Source organism: Excalfactoria chinensis, chromosome 1 (assembly GCF_039878825.1).
Source record: "Excalfactoria chinensis isolate bCotChi1 chromosome 1, bCotChi1.hap2, whole genome shotgun sequence".
NCBI classification, from domain to species: domain Eukaryota; kingdom Metazoa; phylum Chordata; class Aves; order Galliformes; family Phasianidae; genus Excalfactoria; species Excalfactoria chinensis.
In genome coordinates this window covers 178,609,945-178,637,553 of record NC_092825.1, presented here as the reverse complement: position 1 = coordinate 178,637,553, position 27,609 = coordinate 178,609,945, and positions in this window count along the sequence as shown.

Here is a 27,609-nt window from a genome sequence, read left to right as displayed (position 1 = left end):
ATCACCAAAGAGATTTTTTACAAAATGGAGAAACGGGTTGAAGTTACAAAGTATTGTTAGAACAATATCTTGCTTGTGGTGACATCTGTACTCACTGGAGTAAAAACTCTTCCTTGAAAGAAGGTAAGATTATCATGCTCTCCAAAGCTTTTCACTGTATGGAGAGATATTAAACAGCATATCACAGCAACAAAATTTCTGAGGTCCATACGAGAGGAAAAGATGTGTGACTGTTACTAAAATTATTCTCATCCTAAATCCAAAATGCAGCACCATAACAGCTATTAGGAAGAAAAATAGTTCTATTCCAGCCAAAACCAGAACAATGTGGAAGGCCAGAGTGATTTGAGAACATTCAGCAGCTGAAGGGGAACATAATGATTACATGCATTTCTGCCTACAGACCTTAAAATTTTTTTGTAATATTCTTTCCTTTTGGATTAACTAAAGAAGATTGCAAGGTTTTAAACCAGTAGTCCTAATAAAATATCTAAATAATTCAATACTTCTTGACAACTGGTTTATTTCAAGCTATTCTCCTCCTTTCTGTATTTTTTTTTTTAAAGGCAAATTCTGGCTGCACTCATAAATAGTAAAGCACCTCCAAATTATTTAAAAGGCTTTCAGTGTAGCATAAGTCCATTGTTCAGATTCTAATTGGAGGATGTTCAAGCATTTATTTTTCATATATTTGTCATACCACTTTTGTTGGTTTATACAAATGTGGAAATTAGTCCTCTGCTTTAAGCACTTGTATATGCAGTCCTTTGCCAAATCTTTGTTTATCCTTTGGTTGAACAGAGAAGATTTGAAGAGTCTATGTTAAAAACCTATTGATCCTCAAATAATCTATGCATTTTTTTCATGTTCTTTTCATGTTTAACCTCAAACATACACTTAGAGTCATTTTATTTTTAGATTTCAGTTAATTTTTGCATTAAAACTACTTTGAATGAAACTCGTGAATATTGTTGGAAAGTATGCATTTCTTGAAAAGGATTTATATCTCAGTGTTACTTAGCAAGGCTCTGACTCCTTTCCAACTTCTCCAATGCAAGACTAGCTGTAATTGTAGCTGTATGATGTTCTGAACCTAAGACTTGGAATTTTCAAGCTCTCTAGGCAAACTTATTAGGATGGTACTTTCAAGCAATTTGCGTGCAGGTACAATAAGTTTTGGAAAACAAAAGAGCACATGGTAGGAAAAAGGTGAGTCATCTTACAGTTCTGCAGCAAGACATCTCTGGATATCAGCAGGACAGGAGAATGGATTCTGAAGTACTGGCCAACCAACACTGGCTTCTTCCAATGAATTAATCCTAAATTCATACAGTTGTTGTTCACTGAACTTGTCCAACCCAAGTTCATCAAAATGTCCTTACTCTGAGAAATAATATTTGATTACTTTTAGAAAAAATCTTGACATTCAGCCTACAAAACCTCTACAATTATGATTAACATGATATCCAGTCGGTGGCACTAGTATTCAGTACCTACATAGTACCATCTATAATAGTTGTCTATGTTCTTAATTCAAGGACAGTCCAACCATCTGGTACCTGTATTTTTTCATGTAAGCATCCTGCTCCAACCTAAAAGTTCAGACTACCTACAAATTCCATCTGTCTTTATTGCAGGTTATGTCAAAATAAAATTCCTGCTCACCTTCCTGCCTGAGCTTGTTAGTGTAAGACTTTATGGGTCTTCAACATTGCAAAACCATGACAAGGATGAAGGCAAAATGTGGTACTCTGCACTGAGCATGAACAAGTATCCCAGTGGAATAAATTAAGAGCTACAAAAGCTAATTAATGTTAGACAAGGAATGTGTTTATGTTGGCCTAAAAATGGCCTTAGTGACACTCTGAACAGAACTGTAGACACCACATTTGGTCCCACTCCAGGTTAGATTTTTTTTAAAAATATTTGTTTTCAGCAGATTTTCAGACTTCAACAAAATCAAATTAATATAAATCTTCAGAATTCTGTTATGAAATACAGAAGACACAGCTGTTTCATATTCGGCCTTTGTATTTGTCCTTGCACATCAAGTCAGTTTACCAACACATTTTACCAACATTTTGCATATGTCTTTTTGTTATTAAAATCTAAAATCCATACAGAAGCATCACTGATGTGAGGTTTGACATACTCTAAGAAGTCCAGTCAGTCTGGGGGATATTTTATTAATTTATTTTTTCAGCTGTGATAACACTCAAGAAACAAGATGAGCAGCCCCAGAGATAATTTTCACAGTGATATATGCAGCTACAGATAGGACTTAACACCAAGGTCAGGAAAATTCACACAATCTGTTTGAGAACATAATGTTGCAAAACTGAACTCATAAATAGACTTTGAGGGGAAAAAAATGAACAGAGATGAATAGTGAGAAGTGTGTGTTCATTTGTCACTTACCACCTCCTTGATAATAACCCCTACCCAGAAAATACCTCACATGAGGTGAGTCTCCATCAGACTGATCAGATTGTTCCATTTGGAATTTAGTGTCTGTTCTTTTCCCAAGCTAGAAGCATTTACCTACACTGACTCTTGAAAGCTTAGTTAAAATCTTGTCAGTAAAGGTCTATCTATATTTTTGCCACTTTTTGTAAGACTGTCCTAAAGTCTAAATGCTGGCATGGGAGAATGCACAGCACAGTACAAGGAGCAAGTGGAAAGAATCAGCAAGGATCATTCCAAGACAAAGTGAAAGATTCCAAATCAGAGGGCTTGACTGGACAGTTACCAATGTGTTCTTGAACATTATACCAGTGTCTGTGCAAAGATCATCATATCATCAAAACATCCAAACTGCCATCTCCCACATTTGGTATGTTAGTGGGTCAGGATATCATGCCTTCTTTCCAAGGCACAAAATAAGGATGCTTCAGGCTGGTCTAGTGGTTTAATTCTACATATCAAAGTTTCATGAGAAGAGACAGAGACATATCCACAACATATTGAACTCTGAAACCTGGAATGTATCAGAGTGAAGAGCAAAAAAATCTTAGTATTCATCAAGGCAGGATTTCATTCTGGGTAGAATACAGTGGATGTTCCAGACGGTGGATAGAATACTCAGATATGGTCACCATCTTCATTTCTGTGCATTGTGTTCTGGGGTAACTGGTAGCTAGTACACATTCCAGTACACATTTCACTAATGAAATGCAGCAGAGACTTCTACACATGCGGCAGGGAATACCCGCATCTCAACAAAGCCAATGGGGAAACCATGTGCTGTGACTTCTAAAAATGATGATGGGGGAAAAAAACCCAACACACGCTTTTAAGAAGTGTTAAGACTGTAAATTTAGCAAAAATAAGCCACAAGTCAGCATCATTTGGAGTATATTGAGATCTTCAGTCATCACTTTCTATGAGTTCCTACCTCTTACCTGTTTTATTTCATTCATGTTATATGCCTAACAGGTTAATCCACTGTATTGTTTTTGCACCTACTTCATTGTTCCACAAAATCAATTTCTGTCAGTGAGGTTTGTTTCACTCTCATGCCTCCAGGTACTTACTTATACTTGGGATTTGTGCTTTTTGTTGTTATTGTTGTTTTTGCCCTGAGCAAGTTATTTTGGTTGCTGAAGCAATGAACCACTACACACAGTGCTAAAACACAGAATGCAGATGAAGGAACAGGTGCACTGCATACTACAGTTCAAACATTAACACACGTTCTGTGGATACCTTTTATTTTCTGGAGAGAGAGGTGTAATTCAAGCAAAAACACTATTTTCTGCTCACAAGTCCCCAAAGCTCTGCCAACTTTATTCTATTGCATCAAATCTGATTAAGTACAGAGGGTTCACCAAAGGAGGTAGGTAAGGTTATGCCTTTAGGCACAGCCCTGAGCAAAGAGTGCAAATGAGGGATCCAAAGGCTAAGAACTGCTCTGAGAAGGTTAATTATTTCTTTCTCTCCCTCATTTCTTTCCTCCATTATTTTTAGTTTTCGAATAACAGTGGATAGCATAAAACAGATCACCACAGCATATTTACTGCTTCTCTCTCAGATTTCATGAGGAATATGAAAATACGTGCTTCCTACATTTAGCTTACTCATAGAGATCTCTTTAGGAATCAGGGCCTTCCATATTTTGTGCTTCCCTGGCTAGCTGTTCTTAGACAGGAAAAAGTAGAGCAGAAACTGGATACCTATAGCTTATGTCATCAAGCTTACACTACTTACACTGGCGTATCTAGAAAACTCACCTGAGACCGCTGCACAATTGAAGGTTTGGAAGCTGTCCTCCCCACACAAAACTTGCTGGTTAAGAAATGTCTGTGAGGCTGAAGAGCAGAAAGTAGGCCATACAGGACTGCAATAAACAGCCTTTTTTCTACAGGGTTGGATGTGCTTAGCAGTCCCAAATTGTTCACAGCAATCCAATTCTAGAGAGATAAATTTTGAGCCCTGGCATTACAGCATTTAACACTTTTTGAGCAGGAGTACATTCACTCTGTGTTTGTTCTTACCAGGATTTATAGGAATCCATGTTTAATTACTGCAGTGCTGGCAGTCCTCCAACTCACATTCCACACTATCTCTCTTCCTACCATGCTGGTATTAACAGACATTTTCTAATATACAAAGAATCACAACCTCTAAAGCTCAGTTCAACTATTTTAGCTTATCTTGCACCAAAATAGGTAAAATTCTTTACATTCTCATCACAGAAAATAAAAAAAAACATTGTCTGTTGCATTGGATCATAGTCCAATTGTTAGCTCATAAATATCACCTTCACACTGTGTTGAGAGAGCTGGTTAGCACCATGTGTTCTGACATCAATGTTAATGTCATTTTAATATTAATACATATTAAAATAGATTAACTTTGCTCCTGAGACATTTGGTGACATGTTAACTTTGCATAGTGGTCAACCATTCTCTTAGATCAAAAAATACATATACATATACACAGACATACTTTAAAGTGTACAGTTGTGTCTACATGCAGTATATTACCTCCCTAGCACCCTTTTATGTTATTACTAAAAATAGTCATAACAGGTTTCCCACATTACAAATGACGTGTAAATGATAACTATATAAGAAGGGCATGCTACTTCTCAAGTTTACCACTTTCTTGGCAACAGAATAAATGACATCCTGATTCCCAAATTGGATAAAAATGGATAAAAATGGATGATTTGATTGGTTGGATAAGGAATTGGCTGGATGGTCACACTAAGAGTTGCAGGCAATAACTCAGTTTTCAAATGGAGACTGGTGATGAGAGGGTCTCATCAGTGACTGGTGTTGCAACCTGTGTTATTTAACATTTTTGTAGGCAACATGAACAGTGGGATCAGTGGCACCCTCAGCAAGTTTGCAGATGACACCAAGCTGAATGGCGCAGTTGACATGCTAGAGGAAAGAAATGCCATCCAGAGGGACCTGGACAAGTTTGAAAGGTGGGCCTATGCCAGCCTCATGAAGTTCAACAAGGCCAAGTGTGAGGTCCTGCATCTAGAGAAGGGCAATCCCAAGCACAGTTGGGCCAAGAATGTCTTGAGAAGAAGGATTTGGGGGTGTCAATTGCTGAGAAATTCAACATGAGCTGACAGCATGTACTTGAAGCCCAGAAGGCCAATTGTATCCTGGGTTGCATCAGAAGTGTGACCAGCAGGTCAAGGGAAGTGATTCTTCCCCTCTACTCTGCTCTCATGGTATCTCACCTGGTACTGTATCCACTTCTGGAGCCCCCAACACAAGGACATAGAGGTGTTGGAGCAGGTCAAGAGGAGGGCCACAAATGTCAATGAAAACACAAAAACTAGAATGCTGAACACATATGCAAAGGAATGATTATCAGTGGCAAACATAACAGCATTGCAGGGTATCAACTTGGAGGGATCTTGCAAAGAATACAGGAAGGTTGAAAGATCTGCATATATACACCAAAACTACACACTACAGGCACTATTCAAAGTGCAGGCAGCTCTATTTTCTGTTAGTCATGAGCCTAAAAAAAAATAAAAAATAAAAAGAGTAACGTGCTGAAAGAAAATAACCTAATGATAATCATGATTTCTAAGGAAGACCTTCTGAATTATACCCCTTATGTGATTTGTACAGAACTAAGATGTTCTCTTCTGGTCAGAAAATTATACTTAGTTCTAAAATGACTTTTTAGATTACTTTTTTTTTTTTTTTTTTAATCATTTTTCTTCCAGGGAGACTTGGGTCCCATAAATTGCTCATTTTAGACATATTTGAGGACCTTATAAAAAACCATTTTCTCAGTATACTTATATATGCTAAATGTTAATCAGATCCTCAGTCTCAAGAAATGTACTTGACTATTTTAATCTTGGAAGAATTTTCTTATTCTCTTTGAGAAAGAAAATTATAATTGCAGATAGATTTCAGTAACACATTGCTGTCCAGTGCTCTGCTACTCTTCCTTTCATTTAAGCTTTTGGTGGAAAGGAAATAAAAGTTACCAAACCCTAATTAAATAAATTTACCTCCTAATATAGTCATTTGCCATTCTAATTAAAAACAAACAAACAAACAAACAAAAACAACAAACAAACAAACAAAAAAAAAAGTTTTATTAAGTAAGAGCTGATGATTTGAGGAGGTAGCAGCACCTTTTTAATCACAATACAAAGCTGCAACTGCTTAGATAACTCTTCAGTGTGCTTCTAAATTATACTTCTGTTAAAGAAGCAAGAATTGAAGGCTGACATTTTAAAACTCAAACTGTTAGATGCTTTCTTTACTAGCATTTTACTTGACTGCTTCTAATTCTGCAAAGTTGATTTATGATAGCGAAGTCTAGCGCACAATAAATTTCACTCTGAGTGGATAGAGGTGCTGTCAAGTCTTATCATCTTTAGAATGAAGGCAGAAGACCCTGGCACAACTCACTTCTAATTAAATTTTACTCTTCATTGAACACTCTGCTGAAGTTCACAGTTGCTGGCAGCACAGGAGAGCCTAGGGCTGTGGTGCTGTGTTTGGTGCATTCACTGGTCTTTCTGCATTTCTGTAAACACTCTTATATTTTATCACCTCATCAAAGCTCCAAGCTTCATTCTTAATACACGGAGTAAAACGGGCATGTTGCATGTTGCTTCTGGATCTAGATAAATGTCAAGTGCAGAGTGAACCTTTCTAAATCCAAGACTTATTTGCTTTAAATTATGGATGATGACAGAAACCTTGAGGACAAGTATATCAAATTAAAGATTTACACCACTTCCCCAGCTGCTATAAATAAATGTTTTAAAACTCCAATTTGTTCTATTTTTCAAAAATAGGAGAATATGTATCTCATTGAAAGGGCAAGAAAGATGTAAATGTACTTCCCATAGGGAAGGAATGGTAAAATAAACATTTACAAATCCTCTACATAGTGCTTTGTTAAAATTCAGCTCTACTCTGATGCTTATGATAACTAAATAGGAAGCTGGCTGTGATATTCTCCGTGTTCTTAATCTTCTCACTGCTATACTGTATTGCCATTGTCTTGTACACATTTTTAACTTCATGTCATATTTTATTCAGGACAGGAAATGTAGCTATGGATTTTGTTCAGCACCTTGAACAAACTGAAACCAAATTCCCTGGGTTATTGCAATTAACAAAAAATGACAAAGAACTGTTAACCATGACAAAAAAGCTGGCATGCTCCTTCCAGTTCTCAGACAAGGGTCAAGTATCCAAGATGAAGAAGATGACTGTTCTTCAGAATACAGAATAGGCAATGAGTGGACAGTGAGAAGCCCTACAGAAAACAGCATAGAGGGACTTGGATGAAAAGCTTAACATGAGCTAGTAATGTGCACTCGCAGCCCAGAAAGACAACTGAATACTGGATTACATGAAAAGAAGTGTAGCTATCAGCTCGAGGGAGGACAAAAAGATTATTAAAGGGCAGGAGCATCACATCTACAAAGATAAGCTAAGGGAGTTGATGTTGTTCAGACTGGAGAAGAGAAAGTTCCAGGGAAAGATTATATAGCAGCCTTCCAGTACCTGAAGAGTATCTACAGGGAAACTGAGGAGGGTCTTTTTGTTAGTCAGAGCAGTGACAGGACAAGGGATAAGGAAGAAATGCATTACTACAAGGACAGTGAAGCAGTGAAACAGGATCCCTAGAGCAGTGATGGCTGTCCCGTATCAATTATTGCTCAAGGCCAGGTTGAACGGAGCTTTGGGCAGCCTGATCTAGTGGAAGATGTCTCTGCCCGTGGCAGGGAAGTTGGAATTGGATGATCTTTAAAGTTCTAAAGAACCATTCTATGATTCTATGAAGTGCGTACTGAAAAATAATCTTTTGTATAAAATAGCTACCCTGGACCAGCATAATAATAGAATCCTTTGAGTCGGAACAAACCCTTAAATGTGATGATAAGGATATTTTCAAGTGCTTACTAATAGGTTCCTTTCCTCCTCATCATATGTCTTTTTGTGACTGCCTTCTAAATTTTATCAACAAATACATCATTTGTTTCTACTACAAGTGTGCAGTTTGCCTTACTCAGTAGAAGTGAGGCCTTAGGGCATGCTGTATATGACATTTTTCAGAGATGAGGTCTCATGAAGAAGCCACTGATTTTATGATGTAAAAGTTTTGTCCATCTCACTGAATGTATAAGATCAAGGGAATACATGCATGTTTCCACATGCATGAAAACAGGCATCAGCAGCATCAACATGAAGTAATGATTTGAAAGAAAAGTAAGCTGATGCATTCAACAGGTAAAGACTTTTTTGAGAGAAAATTAGTTTTCACTTGTTTTTTTCACTGGTGATGTAAACACAGTCTTCACCCCATACCTTCTTATTTCCTTGCTCTCACTCTCTAAAACACAGTGCCCTCCCTGTGTACATAATTAATTTAAATTCATATAAGTAATACACCTGAACCAGCTTCATTTTGAGTGAAGTCCTGACAGATGTTGAGGATTCTTAATTTCTATCAATGTCAATAGGACTCAAGGACAACTCAGTGTTTGGCAGCAAGTACTCAGCACCAACCACTCTACTGTGCCTCTGGCACTACATGTTCAAATGCATTGTCTCATAGGATGTAATTAATGCTGGTACACAGAGTCAGGAATTGGCCCACTCACCTCCAAAGCTTCATTTTGGCTGTATCAGTCACCATTCTGCCAAGTTCCAAGCTCCTTTCAAAGGAATTGGTTCTGGAAATCAACATATGCAACTGGTGATCTGAGGGTTGTCAGAAACCATCAATGTATGGTCAGAGTTAAACCACAGAGATGATATTTTTTAAAGTACTCAGTAAGGTACATTTATCATACATCAGCTGCTGTTAAAAGTTTGGGACACAGGATAAGTTCTTCACAGAGAAAACATCATTAGTTTAAATGTCTTACCAGGACATGAAGAGAGCATGCACAAACAAAATGATATCAGAGTTTAAGATCAGTTAGGGAGCGGGACATTTTCTCCTTTCCAAGAATATTTGTAGGATTAGAAGAATTTCCATTCTGCAAAAAAAGACCTTTACAAAATGTCATTACAACGAGACAGGCTCTTTAACCTTAGAACAGCCCAGCAATTTAACACATCAGCTTCCACAGCCCAGGAATAGCTATTATCTACTAAGGTATGAAGCTGATCTCTCTTTAGCCCAAAGACTTTGAGATTTGCACAAAATCTTGAGTACTGTGTCCAGTTTTGGGCCCCTCACTGCAAGAAAGACACTGAGGCCCTGGAGTGTGTTCAAAGAAGAGCAACAAAGCTGGTGAGGAGTCTAGAGCACAAGTCTTATGAGGAGCGACTGAAGGAGCTGGGATTGTTCAGTCTGGAGAAGAGGAGGCGGAGGGAAGACCTTACAGCTCTCTATAACTACCTAAAGGGAGGTTGTTGTGAGTTGGGGTCGGCCTCTTCACTTGTGTAACTGGTGATAGGACTAGAGGGAATGGCTTCAAACCAGGGGAGGTTCAGGCTGGCCATTAGGAAATACTACTCTGAAAGAGTGGTCAGGCACTGGAATGGGCTCCCCAGGCAGGTGGTGGAATCACCAACCCTGGAGGTGTTCAAGGAACATTTGGACATTGTGTTGACGGACATGGTTTAGTGAGAACTTTTGGTGATGGGTGGACGGTTAGACTGGGTGATCTTGTGGGTCTGGAACTGTCATGTATCTGAAGCCTAAATAAGTGTACAGTGTTGCTACATTTAACTTAACTGTCCAGAGATTAAATACAGATCCATTAAGTTGCTGCACGCTTTTATCCATTCTCATTTTCCTGAAAGATTTCTCATTTATTAACATGGCTAATTGTTAATTAGGAAGTGCATACAAATGTGATAAGATTTAATTCACTCAAACAAATACAACTCAAATCTTTAATGAAAGGATTTGGTTGCTCTTTTTTGTCTTTTTTCTTTGCTGTTGTTTTTTTGTTTGTTTGTTTGTTTGTTTGTTTTTCCTCTGCTTTTGATTACCTGATAAAAAAGTTTTAGTCCTTCACCAGTCCTGTTTAACACCTGAGTTACCATGGAGAGTTTGATGTCCAAATTCACTAATTCAAAACATAAATAAAATTAATAAATAAATAAAGCAAAAGCAAATAAATAAATGAAAATAACAACTTTACAATACTTTGCTGGAAGAATTCTAACTGAAATCTTTCCAGTGTTCTCTTGACAAGAGAAATATATCATGAAGAAAAGTCAATACTTATGAAATTCTCAACAGGAAAAAAAAGAACAAAACTGTTCTATCCTGGAAATGCTGAAAATTTACTTTTCAAAGAAAACGTTCCATTTCAAAGTAATTTTATTTTAAATTAGTTTTGTTTTGTAGGTTATATCCTGACTCAGCAGCAGACATGTTGTATAGAATCTCTGTCAAGGGAAGTTAATATCAAATTTGCTCTCTGCTCCCACTGATATCTGAATATTCAAGAATATGAAGGATCAGGATGTAAAGTGGAGTAGGCAATAGCATCTTAGCATTCGAGACTCAAAGCTCCCAGCTTACATTACTAGTAAATTCAGTTTGCGAGATGCAGCTACAGCCTAATTAATAGATTTTGAAAGTAACATTAAAGATAAATTACCATTTTACTTAAGAGATATAAAAATCACAGTCATAACTCAGTGTACCACTTAGGCTTAAATGAATTTATGTGAAACCTGAGAAGCAGCAATATATATATATATATATGAATTTCCCATAAAATATGAAGGGTTTTGAAAGACTTCAGATTGATGGATGCAATAAAATGAAAACATCCTTTATTCCACACTGTTCAAATAAAAATTACTGATTCCTCCTGGCAGGTCTCATATGATAGTCTAGGAGGAGGCATATATTTTCTTTGTAACAGGGATCTTGAAAAATAACGTCATGTGAAGGATTTATAGGAAAGCCTCTCATAGTCTTTCACATATTTTCCTTTCTCATGGAAATGTTTGGGGTTTTTTGTTTGTGAAAGTTAAGTTGTATTAAATTTACCTGTATCTACTATTTAATAATTACAAAGTATATCCAAGTGCTCAGACTGTAAAAGTATAGAAACAATTGCTAAATTAAGGATACAAAACAGTCCCATGACTCAGTACCTGTCAAGCAATGATAGGACACTGAAGAAGTGTCTTTTATGCATTGACAACAATATAGAGAGACAGAAAAGGAAGAACAGCGCAAGCCAAAATTTGGGTTCAGTCTTCCATTACTTCCCCATGTGCATTCCAATATTTCAGTTTGTGTAGTCTGTTAAATGTCCATAACCAGCCAGCGTTGTTGAAAAAATAAACTGGATTTAACACAAAGGCTTGAGTATAGAACTCACCACTTTCAACACAATTAACAAAACCCTGGAGAACTCAATTGCTTCAGGATATGTATCACCACAGGGCACCAGCACCTACCAACTTTCAGGTAATGGAAATAAGCTGTAAGGTCATGCTTACACAGAGCTAGCCACCCTCTTTGAGACAGTCAACAGTGCAGTAGGTATGAGAAATTATCCTTTCTGCCCAGATATAATATCATACATATTGCAAATGCAGCTCTGCTGTGACTAATATTGTATTCTCACCTATTGCATTCAGTGTATCAATTGTAAAATTATGAGGGATGTAAGAACACCCATAGAACCTCTCTCTTTCTCATACTCTCTTTAAAAAGTTATCCTGCAAATCTGTATAAATTGAAAAATAAATAAATAAATATTAAAAAAAAAATAAAAAAATCAACTATATGAAGAAACATATATCCCCCCCCAGTTTACTGCATTTCATGGGTCTAGAAAAAACACAGTGCTTTATGACCCTAATATCTAATGTGACTTTGAACACCATAATACAAAACATCTGTGTCCACTCCCACAGTGACCAATGAGAGCTAATTTTCTACAGGCAGGACAAATTATCATCTTCAAGGATGATAGCATTTATCTTTGTGATATATAAACATGTCTTCCCCTTTGGCCTAAGAAAAGATTCATCTAAGTAAGAGAGCAAGAACAGAAGCATTACAACAAAGATACCCCTTGTGGAAAACCAGCTGTTAGCTATTTATCTTTGTAGGGCCAATGAGCCTTTATCCAACATACAGCTGTTCCTTCCTTTCCTCCTTATTATGTACACCTGCCTCAAGTAGATGTGTGTGACTGTTAAATGCTTTTTCTGAGCAATTAAAGTTTTATACCTGTTCCTAGTATACCCTGACAGGTAGTAGTTTAAAGACTTTGTTAATTTATCTTCACCATAAAAAAGAGACAGCCTTATTTTTATTTTCATAGGGATGAATGAATTAAATATTCCTTGTTTTTAAGGTATCACAAATTCAGATGAGACAGCTACGTTCTTCTCTCCCTCTGTGAATTCTTAATGCAGTTGTAATGTTATGTGACCTCAAAATCTTTACGGGGACTGAAATTTCCCAGAGGAAACATGTTTCTCTAAGCACATGTCACATAATTCTTCCTCTTTGCGTAAGATGCCACTAACCATTTAGTGGCCAGTTAGTCTAATTACAGTGCCATTTTTCCTTTCAGGTAATAGCACTGGTTTTAGAAGTGCAAAGGCAGAATTATATTTCCTACCCATTTATATGCAGTGTTTCCACACTTGCTTCTCATCCTACCCTTCAAATCATTTGAGTTAGAAGGGACCTTTAAAGGTTGCCCAGTCCAACACTCCTGCAATGAACAAGGACATCTACAGCTTGTTTAGGTGCTCAGAGCCCTGTTCAGCCTGACCTTCAGTGTCTATAAGTGTGGAACATCTACCACATCTCTGGACAACCTATTCCAGTGTCACACCAACCTCACTGTAAAAGGCTTCTTCAGTATATCATATCTAAATCTCCCCTCTTTTAGTTTGAAACCATTTCCCTTTGTCCTATCACAACAAATCCTGCTAAAGAGTCTGTCTCCTTTCCTGTAGCTCCTCTTTAAATACCGAAAAGCCACTCTCAAGTTACCTCTGATCCTTCTATTCAGGCTGAACAGCCCCAGCTCTCCCAGCCTGTCCTCGTTAGAGAAGGTGTTCCATCCCTTGGATCATTTTTGCATCCCTCCACTGGATGCGCTCCAATAGGTCTATGACTGTCCTGTTCTGAAGACTCCACAACTGGACACAGTACTCTAGATGAGGTCTCACAGCACAAAGCAGAGGGGCAGAATCACTCCCTCACCTTGTTGGCCACACTTCTTAGGATGCAGCCCAGGATATAGTTGGCTTTCTGGGCTGCAAGGGCACTTTGTTGGCTCATGTCCAGCTGTCATTCACCAGTACCCCCAAGGCCTTTTTGGCAGGGCTGTTCCCTATCTTTTCAAACCCCATCTTGTACTAACAGTGGGGATTGCCATGACCCAGCCATAAGACCTTGCACTTGGATTAACTGAACTTTCTGAGCTTCACTTGGGCCCACTGCTGGAGTCTGTGTAGGTCCCTGTGCATGGCACCCTGTCCCTCAAATATGTCAACTGCACCTCACAGCTTGGTGTCATTTGCAAACTGCTAAGCATTCACTTTACCCTACTGTAGATGTCACTGATGAAGATATTAAAGAGCACCTGTCCTAATACTGACCCTTGAGGAATACCACCCTTACTCTTAAGTATCTTTAATTCCATGTTTCTCGGCCATGAACACTCATATCATGTAGCCAATTTTCTTGCAGAATCAACTAAAGACCCCATCGGAAATCTAGATTTTACATATAAATATGACATTGTGAGTTATGCAGAATGAAGCTGAGAATGGACCAATCAGGTAATAAAACAAACACATCCCAAATTTCCACTTAGTCCCCTTTCTGCGTTCTGTCTTAAAAATGACTGATGGGTTGATGGTTGGACTAGATAATCTTAGAGGTCTTTTCCAATCCTAATGATTCTATGATTCATGATTGCATAACATTTACATCCAAAGCCATCAAATCACATTTGGGAAAATGGCTGCACAGAATATATATATATATATATATATATATATATATAATATTATTATTTTATTATATATATATATATAATAAAAGGTCTAATGTCACAAAACACAAACACACAGATAAACTTTACAGTAATTTCAGCTTTGTCTTGTCACTTGATCAGCAGCCACACAGTGTCTGAAATTTCCTCCAAACTAGAATCACAGAATAACAGAATGGCATAGGTTGGAACAAAGCTTAAAGATTAACAAGCTCCAGACCTCTGCTATGGGCTGGTTGCTACACACCAGCTCAGATTGCCCAGGGCCACATCCAGCCTGGCACTGAGTACCTCCAGGGAAGGGACATGGCTGCCTAGTATTTGAGAGTAAGTGCACTATAGTCAAAATTCATGTGACATGAAAGCTTCTCTCAGATTGCAAGCAGATGAGTGAGAGCAGTCCCAGAACACAGCTGAGGTTTCCATTCATTTTATGCCAGGCAAGTACATATCTGGTATATTCTCAAGTAGGGCTGCGCATAGCCATAAACTGGAGATTGCAGGAGCACAGAACCCTACTCAGAGTAGCAGCAGTGCCCATGAAATATAGTTTCCATCCAGACACCATTTCTTTCTATCTGGAACACTCTGCTTGCCTGAGTTCCCAAGAGCTGCAAGACTGTCCCTGTCTCTCACAAACTTCATTCATCTGCATATGATTCCTGTTGTGATCAGGAAAAAAAAAAAAATAAATAAAATAATAATAATAAAAAAAAAAGATAATTGCAAATCATTCCAGTAGATAAGCAGGTCAAATAAAGTAGTGTCTGCTAATTCATCTACCCCACTTCTTGGAATTATAAGGGCTTTCTCGTAGATTGAGAATAAATTAATCATGATTTTATAAACCAGAGAACACTAGTAAACTCAAAGAGAATAGCAAGTACATGACAGGAAGCAGAGCATATCATATGCAAGGATGTATTTGCTCATTAAGCACTACACATAAATATGCAGCGTCCTATTCTCAAGGATGTTAAAGATGGGCTGTAGGTGGAAGGCACTAAAGAGTAACAAATAAACATTAGCTCCTATCCAACCACACACATTCTTGTAAAAATTGATACATGCAGACAGAAACAAACCAAAAATGGGGGCAGAAAGATACGCAGAGAATATTCACAAAGATTTAAATAATGTTTGGCCTTTTGGGAGGTTGAGGTTTTCTGAACTTCTCCATCTAATTGGGGAGGAATTTCAGTTGCAATTCAATTATTTAATGCAGTTTGCATTTATTTTTCTGCAAGAGTAATTGCTAGGGAGAAGGGAGAAGGAAGAGAAACTACTGGTTTCTACACTTGTCAAAATTAGCTGGATGCAGTGCAGTAGGACTCCTGAGGATGCCTTTTCTCTTTGGCCACACACTAAAGCTTTATCATGAACTTTGTTCTTTCTGGTTATTTCCTGTCTGTTGGCTCTCAGTACTGGACTTGTTCCAGAATGCTTGGAAATCTGAGTGACATAATCTAGGGAGACTGGCTTCTGTACTGAATTCCTTCTTATTCTCAAGAATAATCTGCTTCTTTTTACGTCAGCCACTGAAGGCTGTGCACTTGGCTTCCTACAGTCTGAAACTGGTATCATTTTAGAGTCTGATGTAGGATTGAGTGACAATCAGCTAATGAGTTTATCTCCTCCAGAGCCTTGCTCATCTCTCCAGAGCCCCAGAAGTATAATAGGTTGTAGAAGGTGGTTGTGAAATCATTTGCTGTTCTACCTTCCTCTTGTGCAAATGAAAATCTCACTGTGCAGCAGCATAAAATGCTTATCAAAATATTTTCTATTCTGAAGAGCAATGCAACTTCTGGAAAATAAAAAAAGCCCAGCTCTATGCCTCACTGTATAGGGTAAAGTGTGCTTTTCTTCTCCTTGCTGATGTTAAGTAAAAGCCTTATAGTGTCTTTGGAATCTGATTTTCCCAGAATTATTGTCTCTTTGAGTCCTAGAGACCACAGTGTGATAGTAGTTAGATTAAGCTTTATAAGACATAGATGTTTCTTATTGTTTCAACATATTCTGCCTCCATTCTTTCCAATCTAGGTTTCTTTAGATCAAAATTAAGCTTTTTAAAAGGCAAAACTGTAATGTCCATGGTGAACTTAAAAACAGCTTCAGCTTCTTGACTTCTCAAGCTGTGATGAGCAGTGAACTCATCTCAGCAAGTTTCTTCAAAAGCCATCTATTTCTTTTATACCTCTTCCTGATATAATCTGTAGCCTTAATCAAATCTACCTGATTTGGGTTCTATCTTCAGTTTTTTAGAGGGATACCGTTGAGAGAGTTAAGAGAAAAGGAGGAACAGTTAACAGAATATTTCTCCTGGTCTCTGGGCTCTTTCAAATGGTGACTGCACTCACTGGACCAACTAAGCAGCATGAAAATATAATTGTTACAAAGAGGTTGAGAAATAATCCAAGATTTATCTTTTCAAGTGGTGTAAATAAGAAGTTTTTTCAATCTCAGAGAAACATGCATAGTCTGAAAATCAGTCAATCAAGACTGTTTCTAACACATGGATGTTAGTCTTCTGTGTTTGATTATAAAAAAATTTTCTGTTTCATCATTTAAAGGATGAATTCAATATTTCATACCTATAATGTAATAGGTATGTTGCAGCACAGAGAAACAGAACATTTACTAGATCAAACAATCTTTGTTTGACGTTTTATTCCATTCTTTCAAGCCCATAAAGATAATAATTTAACTCATTTCAATAGGGAAATAGCTTTTCAGTTATCATCAATAAGGCAGCACTGCCATTTACCCTAAAAATATATTTTTACAACCACTAATCATAAAACCCACCAGTCTTCTTTGGGTTCAATGACATTTGTAACAGAGCAGAAGCATCTTTTAAACTGTAAGGCAGAGGTATCTTGAATGAAATCCACCTTGATACTTCACTGGAATTACATGGCAAAGTTGTGTGGCTGCAGGGTCAACCAATGTGAGCAGAGCCCAGCACTGGCCCATGTCAGATCAGAGCCAGCTCCAGCTGCTCCAACAGGGACTCTCTGCTGGGAAGAGCTGAGTTGTGAGCCACTCTGTGTGCATCTGGAAGCAACGTAAATGCCTAACCAGTAGCCAATCTCAAAAAAAAAAAAAAAAAAAAAAAAAAAAAAAAAAAAAAAAAAAAGAAAACACAAACCTCTGCTAAATCATATCCCTGAGTACCACATCCAAACAGCTCTTAAACACATCCAGGGATGGCGATTCAACCACCGCCCTGGGGAGCCCATTCCAGTACCTAACCACCCTTTCTGTAAAGAAGTTCTTTCTAATATCCAACCTAAACCTGCCCTGGCGCAACTTGAGGCCAATTCCCCTCATCCTGTCACATGTCACTAGTGAGAAAAGACCTGCCCCACTCTCACTGTAAGAACCTTTCAGGTACTGGAAGAGAGCGGTAAGGTCTCCCCTCAGCCTCCTCTTCCTCAGACTAAACAGCCCCAGTTTCTTTAGCCTCTCCTCATAGGGCTGATTCTCCAAGCCCTTCACGAGCCTCGTTGCCCTTCTCTGGACCTGCTCCAGTAAATACATGGGCCAAAGTTACCTATATCATCCCTCACAAAAAGCTTGGCTATCCCAGAAAGAACTAAGCAAAAATACAGCCATTCTGTTCTCCTTCCACCTTCCCATACCAGGAGATACATGGACCAGAGTTAGAAATATTCTTTGCAGAAAAAAAAAAAATTGGGATGTTTGTTCCAGCACCTGAGAAATTTTTTTCTGGATATGATTCAAGAATTCATTCCATTGGCTACTTTGGCTAACTGTGTATATTTATTCTTATACCTCTGTTACACACACTGGAAGATTTAGAAGATCATGTTGCTTGTAGCTGATTTAATTGGTATTTGGGGAATTAGGTCTGGCAAGCTGCACAACTGCTTGCCGGGTGGAAATTCTCAATTAGCAGTATGCTAATGAAGGCACAGAAGTCATGTTTTCTCATTGTCACCTTTTACCCTTTGCCCAGTTTCAGAGGATAAAACAGACCAGTTATAATTTTTGTTAGGACAGGATTAATAGCTTGAGTTCATACATTCAGTGTAGGTCTGCTTTTGGCATCTCATAGAGCAGCAGTAGGGACAAAGCATTTATACACATGTCTGGTATTTCATATGTTTTAAACATCTGAAATTTTTAATATATTTGTAATGGGTCATTGCATTTCCACATTTTAGTAGATGACAAGATTCATTGTTCTTTATAAATCCAATGTTTTTTTATTTGGAATCAAAGATTTTTCTTCCAACTTTGCAAAACTAGCATATATGTCTGCAGAAATCCTCATAGAATCACAGAATAGTTTGAGTTGGAACGAACCTTTAAAGGACATCTGGTCCAAGTCTACTGCAATAAACAGGGACATAGAATCATAGAATCATAGAATCGCCAAGGCTGGAAAAGACCTAAAAGATCATCTAGTCTAACCATTCACCTATTAACAATAGCTCCCACTAAACTATGTCCCTCAATACAACATCCAATCGTTCCTTGGTTGATCCATCTAAAGGTTGAGCAGATGCTCAGAGAGCTAGATCAGGTCTTTCAGTCATCTCGCAAGTCAGAATAGGACTTTTTACCCCCCCCCCCCCCCCTTTTTTTTTTTTTTTTTTTTTTTTTTTTTTTTTAAAGTAATGTTTTAATGTATCAATATAATGCATATATGAAACACAAACCAATTCACTCAGTTAGCTTAAATGCTACCACTGATAAAACTCATCAGGTTTTGGTTATTGCATTGGGCACCGGGAAGTTGTGTGTGCAATCTGCATATAATAATGCATTCAGCAATAAAATATGAGGTAGAAAAATGTTATACATTGGAATAATAGGCAGATTATCAATGTCTCTCAGTAAAGCAAAAGATGTGTTTTACAAGCCTACTGTTTTAGCTTTTGTTTTAATCTGGCATCCACTATTACATGGCTCTATGATCATGGTGCTGGAGACATTCATAATACAAACAAATATACACTTAAATGACACAAAGCTTATGAATATATTAGAAGGGGAGAGGGACAATTCTTTTCCTTTCTCTATAGATGTGGAATCTGTGGAATCTGCCACAGCAATAGAAGTGATGAGATTAAAATTAATTTATTTCTGTGTTATGGACATACCAGGCTATTAAAAAAAAAAAAAAAAAAAAACAAAAAAAAAAAAAAAAAAACACAAAACACTATAAAAATGGATTGTGGTCAAATATTATTTTCATGTAAGTGATATTTCAAGAAGCCTCTTTCCTGCCTGTCTCAGTAGAAAATTATTATCCAAGGCTATTACAATAAAATTAATTGAAAAAGAAAAAAAGATTACAAAAAAAAAGAACATCCTTGACTGACTGACTATAAAGTGATGACTTATTTTTAACCTAAAAATGTTTGTCTTTGATGAACAATAAGCGCAGAAGCTGATGAACAATGTTTCTCTTCTGTTTCATTTTCCAAACAAGTTTCTCAAAGAAGCTTCCTGCTGTTTTAAAGTAACGCAGAACATCAAACTAAATAATTACTAATAAAAAGTTAGTAACTATTTCTGCAACTGCAGCATAACTTGTAAAGAACTGTAAGGAAATAGAGAAACTTGGATAAAAGTGTAGAAGTTGTATTAGTGAAAAGATTCAAAACAAAACAGAATCTATAGTTACCTTCTACACATTCTTCTTCAGTGAATGTTTCATGTGCCCATTAAAAGAGAGATATCTAAGAGTTAGGAACCATTAAGAGTAGATGAAAATGATTTTTTTTTTTTTTTTTTTTGTGCATGTAATAGTAATGGCAGAATTTTATTCTTATACTTTTGCGCAAGAACTTCTTTACAGTGAGGGTGACGGAGCACTGGAACAGGCTGCCCAGGGAGGTGGTGGAGTCTCCTTCTCTGGAGATATTCAAGACCCGCCTGGACGCCTACCTGTGTGACATGGTGTAGGGAGCCTGCTTTGGCAGGGGGGGTTGGACTCGATGATCTCTAGAGGTCTCTTCCAACCCCTACAATTCTGTGATTCTGTGATTCTGTGATGAGTTTTAATTCACCTTAGGACTTCATCAAGCATTCCTACCTTTCCATTTAGAAGGCATACATTAGGCACATTTCACTTACATTATGTTTTTCAGAGGAGCAAAATAGCTGCTGTTCACATCTGTGATTGCACACCTCTACTAGGATTCACCTGAGAGTCACAGCCAAGGGAGAAATATATGTCAGATATTTGTCTGCATCTGTCTGTGTACTAAATACCTTCTCAGACTGAAATAAATACTGTCAGAGTGTGTAAATAAAACAGCAAATGCAGCAGCCTGCAGGAAAATGGAACATACTCATGTATTCTTAAAATTGGATGCTTGTGGTAAAGTACTGAAGATCCCCATTTAGGCTATGAGAGATGAGTACATGGACAGCAAATGACTGAGTGCTCATAGACCAGTGGCACAGCTATCAAGTAAGTGAGCTTTACACGTACAACAATACTTGAGGCCAGAACTCTCAAAATCCCTTAGCCCTGCAGCTGGAAAAGAATAAAAACTGACTCAAAGGCTCCATTTCGTTCTTTTCATCACATCCCTGGACTGTCACCCTGGGCTTTTGGTTCCAGATAAAGACAGCAACTTCTTCGTACCCTTTGCACACATTAATTTTTAGTGGAATCTCTCTGCTGGAGGCCCTGCTTTGTGTCTAGCCAAACTTCAGTCATGAGTCAGCAACTTTCCTGAAGATTCACTCTGCTTCTGCAGGTCAGAACACTGTTGAATTGAGAGCTACATGTTCTACCATCTGTGCTGTCCATCTCAAAACAAATACTATTTCATTCGCAGCAGTGAATGAGTACTTTATATTTTGTTTGCATACCCTAGTCAGTATTGTGCTCACACTATCTGTGGTTTCTAGCCATATTTCATCTTTGCAGTGTATCAGAACCAGAAACACAGCAGTAACATCAAGTGCTGTGTTCAGTACTGGGCTTCTCACTATAAGAAAGACTTCGAGGCCCTGGAGTGTGTCCAGAGAAGGGCAAAAAAGCTGTGGAGAGTCTGGAGCACAATTCTTTTGGGGAGCAACTAAGGGAGCTGGGACTGTTTGGTCTGTAGAAGAGGATGCTCAGGAGAGATCTTATGGCTCTCTACAATGCCCTGAAAGGAGGCTGTGGCAAGGTGGGGATCAGCCTCTTCTTGCAGGTCACAAAAATAGGATGAGAAAGAATTGTTTCAAGTTGCACCAAGGGAGGTTAAGGTTGGATATTAAGAATAATTTCTTCTCCAAAAGAGTGGTGATGCACTGCAACAGGCTTCCCAGGGAGTTGGTGGTGTCACCATCAATGTCCTAGTGGCATTTAAGAAAAGTGTAGATGTGACACTGAGGGATATCGCTTAGTGGGCATAGTGGCAATGGATTAACCAATGTTTGGAGTAGATGATCTTAGAGGTCTTTTCCAACCTTAATGATTCTACAGTCATGAATTGTGATTCAACCCTGTGGGCTTAGAGCTCATCCTCCCCAGAACAGTATGGCATCCTATATAATTACAGTTTGCATGCTGAATGAAGAAGAAAGAAGCCTATAGCCAGGGGAGCCATCTGAACAGACCTTTTAAAGCCCAACAGAGTAGGGGTACTTTTATAACTTCCATGTTTGCTGGCACTTCATTCTAATTTACGTGTGGATGAACTTGTGTCAAGTCATCTGAAGTCTGTTCTTTATGTTTGGACTACATTTTCTACTACTTCTCTGTAATGATCTTGGTAGCTCATAAAGTTTTACATGAGTTCTTGTTTTCCAGATAGAGCACAAAAATCTCTTCAGCTGCATACAGTGAGAACACATCTTTGCATTTAGACTAAAATAAGCATGCAAAATCAGTATTGGTCTTACTTAATCCTGTCTAATTAATGTGATTAGGTTTGGTGTGTACCTTCACTGTTAATTATAAACTTAATTCAGTTTTTTACCTTAGTTGCTTTCCTGATACTTTTATTTCAAAACTAAGTTATGAACATTTAGCACCTGATTGAAAGTCCTTTGTGGCTTTCATCGAGAAATTCTTTATTGATAATCTCACCAGTCCTTATCAGTATTTGCTCACCAAAGGGAGTAAGTGGACTTCTATACAATAACAGTTTTTTCAGAGTTGTTCATTGGTTAAGCAGCAGGGAACACATTCAGATATCCTAACACTGATGTTACAGTCCTAGTTACCTACAGTGAACAGAATATTTAACCTGAATATTGGTGTCAGGAAATCGTTTTTGATATGTCACATAATTCCAGAATGCAGACATTTCTGCATTAGTGGAAAAGGGATGTGGGAGTGTAGAAAAACATCTAACACAGTGGGCCCTTCCTTACCTTCCTTGAATGGCAAGGAAAAAGAAAGATGTTTTTGAGCTATATTCAGGTTTCAGAACCTCAGCAGTTCCGAAAGGGAAAATCAAAAATGAAAAAGTTATCCAGGTTACATGGAGTAGAAAGTCAACAGATGTGATGTATCATTGTGCTGTACACAATCAGTCTGACTGCCTTGTACCTAGTGTTCAGTTTATCTTTCCATGAAGAGCAATTGCTTTCCTAAACTCTTGCAATTTCCTCCAAAAAAGCAGATTATTGCACAGAGAAACATCCTGGGAATTCAAAAACTTCTATGGAAAAGTCCATGAAGAGGCTTTCTGAAATCCTTGCCCTTTACTGATATGTCAAAGTTATTTAAGCTGACACAGCAGGGCTCAGGACCTGTTGGCTCAAGCCCTGAGTAGAACATCTTCATGAATCATGCATCTTCATAAACAGATAGCTTGTAACTCACATCCCCATGTGCACTACCAAGATATATTGGACTAGCTAGCATACTTGGTGCTTAGGGTAGATCTGGTGCCTTTCAATCATCTGCAGCAAATGCCAACAGCTACACTTCCATCCATTTAAATGACCAGTCCACAAGTGGTCAGCCTGAGCTATAACTTCTGTATCTACCTTTTGATTTAATCTTTCAGCAGTTTGATCTCCCCTGTGTTTTCTCTCTGTACTGAGTGTCTGGCTCAGCACAGCAATGTGACATTTTCCTTAGTCTGTTTAATGAGGTACTGTACATCCCTCCCTTGCTGACTGCTATAAGGATGAAGAAAGGGATATTCACTCAGTGGGCTCAGAAAGGCTGCAGTCATAAGTGGGAGTGGGCATGGGAAATGCCTCAAAACTTCCACAGATATGGGGAAAGATTAACAGCATCTGGCAGGCTAATGTATTTCAAGCACCACTTAGAAGCAACCCATAACCATTACTGAACATACTGAGTGATATTTTTGCAGGAAGCAATTCACCTGTTTCCTAGTTGTTGCCTTTCTGAAGAACGGAAAAGGGGTTATAAAAGTCACTATGTCGGAGTGTGCTACTTCAGAATAAAACACCCACAAAACCACCATCCTCTTTCTATCAAATGACTAATATTGACGCAATTACATATTGACAAGTACCTTGTACATGAGATGGGCTTTCCAGATGGAATAATTAGATTGATTAGAAAAAAAAAAACAAGCAAACAAAAACAACAACAACAAAATATATATAACATCCTGATGGAATAACATGTTTGTCTGTTAGTCACAGGAGATGTATGAGACTTCAGGAAAGCAAACTGGAACCTACACTCAAAGGAGAGAGTCTTGTTGAAACGATACCAAAGAGTTCCATGTATCTAGCAGGAATTAGAGACTACTGAGGGAGCATCTGACTACAAAGATGCAGATCAGGAGTACCCCATGAAAATCAACAAAAGAACGGGGTTGTCAACCCTGGATTTTCTAAGGAAATTTCCCAGATATTCTAGTGTGTTTTCTGCTGTTTGTTTGGTTGTTGTTGTTGTTTTGTGCAAAAGAAGTGTTGAATCTGAAAACAGTAACCATTTTAAATTTTTTGGCATAACAACTTACTCATGCATTCATGGAATCATGAAATTATAGAATGGTTTTGCTTGGAAGGGGCCACAAGGGTGATCAAGTTCCAGACCCCCAACCACAGGAAGGGCCACCAACCTCCAGATCTGGTACTAGACCAGGTTTCCCAGGGCTCCATCCAACCTGGTCTCAAACATCTCCAGGAATGGGTCCACAGCCACTCTGGGCAACCTATTTCAACACTGCACCACTCTCTCTGTGAAGAATTTCCCCCTTACATCTAACCTAAACCTTCCCTCCTTTAGCTTTAAACCATTCCCCCTTGTCAAATCACTATCTCCACTTGTAAAAAGTTGATTTCGCTCCTGTTTATAATCTCAATTCAAAACATATTTCCAGAGAACAGAAACAATTGCCAGTGGACTTGGAGATTTCTTATTAAAATAAAAACACCACTACTTTGCAGGTTAACTTACTCATATTTTAACTGCTTAAACATTCAAGCTTTTTTAAAATTAAGTTAGAAGAACTGAGCTGCATAGTTGAGGCATGTACATCTCAGCAGTGGTTGTCTGGGGAAGCCACTTTCAAAAGCCAGAATTGATAAATTGGTATCATACAAATTATGGAAGCACAAACAGCAAAGGCTATTCATGGCTTATATAGCCAAGAATAGATATGTATTTATATTTTCAAGATACTGAGTCTCCATACTGTTTCTGTAGTGGATATTCCTTGTTTAATTCTCTATAGCTCTGGAGCAGCTCAAGAGCTCCAAACATTTTTCCAAAAAAATTTCCCCTGGTTGAATGAATTTGTAAAGCAACAAACCTAACACTCATGCTTTTCTGCACATTTCATCCTTGATATTGACAGCAGCAAAGCAGAGAAACTAACTACATACATCCAAACCTCAACTTTATAATATATAGCCTGTATCTCCATGGTACTGTATAGATGTCATGGTTTTCTAATTTTTGCTATTGGTATTCCACATCATAACATTGTGTGGAGCACAGAGAACTACAGGTCCCAGAGGACCTCACAGTCAGGGAGGAAAGGACATCACAGAAGTGATGCTCATTCTCTCTCTCACTGCCTGACTGAGGGTGTGGGTGTGCTTCCAAGCCATGGCACCTCCAATTTCAAAGTAGGCTTCTCTGTCTTTGGAAACCTCCCTCTCTCTCTTATTTTACTTGATCTATTAGCCTCATTTTCAATTATATGTATTATATTGTGTTGGACTAGATTATCTTCTAGGTCCTTTCCAACCCTGTGGTTCTATGATTCCATGGTTCAAAACAGATCCATAGGGAACACCTCTCACCATGAACCCCCACCTGGACATAGACCTGCTGGTCACAATCCTTTGGCTGCAACCATTCTGCCATTTCATCAGAATTTATACATTTTTTTTTTTCTGCTCAAATTGAAAAGTCCCCCATGAATTGGATGGTTCTTTTTATATTAAAATAAATTTTAAAAAACAGAATATAAAATCATTCTGTCTGCTTTAGTTTATCAAATGCAGATGATCAGGAATCAACCACTCACATTCACATTAATGGCTTTATTGTCCAAGCCTGTTGCAAATTACATAAACACATACTAACATCACTGCTAACTTTGCACCAGTGCCTGGGAAAGGAAGATACTGAGGCAAAGGGAATTCCCAGACAAGAACTGAGTGACCCAAATTAGTCTTTATCTTCCCACCTGCCTTGCTTCATTCTGTGCCCTTAAAGCAAAATGTAAATATAATGAATTGCAGTGTCTTTTTAAAACATAAAGTGGTCATGGCCAACCTGTGTGAAGCCTTTCTGGGGAAGCAGTTGTCACAGCAGATGGTGTTCTTTTCATAATCCAGGTTGCAGGAATGGCAGTGCAGCAGTATGAATATTGTGTAAAGGTTGTAAATGTCACAGCCTGTTACTACCTGGGCACCTGTACAGAGCAGGTGTCAGTGCTATTAAAAATGTTCATCCTGTGAGGCTACTCCCTTAAAGTGGGGAGGAGAGGTATTTACTGGAACTGAGCACTGCTGCTTCTTTTGGTTACCTGGCTTGAGCTCACATTGGGCAATGGAGCAGTAAGGAAAGGTTAAACCATGCATCAAATCCAACAGAGTGACACACAATTTTCTCACTAACAAGAGGCAGGAAATACATATATATATATAAGTGTTTCAAACCATGCCTAAATCCAGTGTTTGAACATCCCGCAAATGGTCCTGCTCCATGATACATAATTGAATGAGCTGCTTGGCATTTGGTAAAGGACTTACTTACCTGTAGACAGAATGAGACAAGAGAGCTAAACCTGGGGCTGATTTAAAATGGCACAGATCTGTCAAAGCCAATAAACCTACAAAGATACTCATGAAGGGAAAACAGTTCCTGAGCATTCTTAGTGTGTCTCTTGTCTTCACTAATGGCGACGATGCTTAGTAGTGCTACTGATATTCTATTTATTTATTTATTTATTTATTTGTGGTTAGTCTTTTTACATTCTTCATATATTTATATTTGGGAGATTATCTGCCAAAGATTTCATTTCCTTTTGGGAAAAGAAAATAAAAAAATGTGCATTTTTAGGAAGCTTGAAAAAAAATATATATATATAGTGAACGAGACCTGGCTGCAAATCAAACAGCATGCTATGGACAGGAGGGCAGTTCTCTCTGTATTTTGGGTACTGTATGATATAGGGATCAGAAGCTGGCTAATTAAGGGCTACACAGAACTGTGATCAGGCAATTAAGGACAATTCATGGCTCAAAGGATATGAACTATGCTAAGACAATTATTTTTGCCCTATTCGTAGCCACTAGGTGCCACTCTGTGCTATGGGAAGACCCCTGTGGCATCTCTGGTGAACAAAAAGGCAATGGCTGGTTTCAAGCTATTTGGAATTCTGTTCTTTCTTCCTATAGGTACAGATCTTCTTTTTGTTCTCCATTGTATTTTGCTCTACCATGATGTGTTCAGACAAGCAGAATCAACTGTATAATGTTAAATTTGACTGGATGTTTCTTGATTTTTGAAGAGTAACTTCTGCAGCCTTCAAGCCTTATTACTTTGGAGAAGTAAAGTGGGGGGAGGCATAAAATATATAAGTGTAGTGTGCTTGCTTAGCATAGCATTACTAAGTCAATACAATTATTTTTCAAATAAGCAGCTGAAAAAGATATGTAGGAGCACTAAAAGTTAAATCAACATCGTATTGATATACAAAAGTGCTGATGGTGCAAGGGGAATACAAACCAATCAA